The sequence below is a fragment of the Trichosurus vulpecula genome, chromosome 3, assembly GCF_011100635.1.
Source record: "Trichosurus vulpecula isolate mTriVul1 chromosome 3, mTriVul1.pri, whole genome shotgun sequence".
In the NCBI taxonomy this organism is placed as follows: domain Eukaryota; kingdom Metazoa; phylum Chordata; class Mammalia; order Diprotodontia; family Phalangeridae; genus Trichosurus; species Trichosurus vulpecula.
In genome coordinates this window covers 326229835-326230228 of record NC_050575.1, presented here as the reverse complement: position 1 = coordinate 326230228, position 394 = coordinate 326229835, and the positions used below count along the sequence as shown (strand labels likewise).

At 54.3% G+C, this 394-nt stretch overlaps 1 protein-coding gene across 1 annotated transcript in view; it reads left to right on the top strand.

Moving 5' to 3' along the window:
* The window catches only part of COMMD1 (copper metabolism domain containing 1), a 257435-nt gene that overhangs the window by 248 nt on the left and 256793 nt on the right, over nt 1-394 (top strand). The gene's annotated exons all lie outside the window — the stretch shown is intronic.

The window sequence follows — 394 nt, the reverse complement described above, 5'->3', positions numbered from 1 at the left end:
GAGGAAGGCAGGTTCGAGTCACCTTCCTCGCGCCACCCTCAGGCCCCCACGCATGGAAGGGGCGGGGTCAGGCGTAAGGGACGCTTTGTCGGTGCTGAGAAGTCTCTTTGTTCTTCGCTTGGTGCGGGCCGGGGCCTTGCTGTGTTGTCTTGTTCTGGAAGGAAAGCGAGGCTGGGCTGGCTTTCATTCCCTCAGGTTGGGTCGAGGTAGCAGTTAGTGATTCCAAGAGTAATCAACAAACATCTCCTTATTAAGCGCCCACCACGTGCTAGGCGCTGGTGTTACAAAGAAAGGCCAAAGGTAGTCCCCGCTTTCAGTCAGTAAGCATTTATTAGGCACTTACAGTGTGCCGGCTATTCTGCTGAGTGTTAGGGCTAAGAAGAAAGGCCTAAGA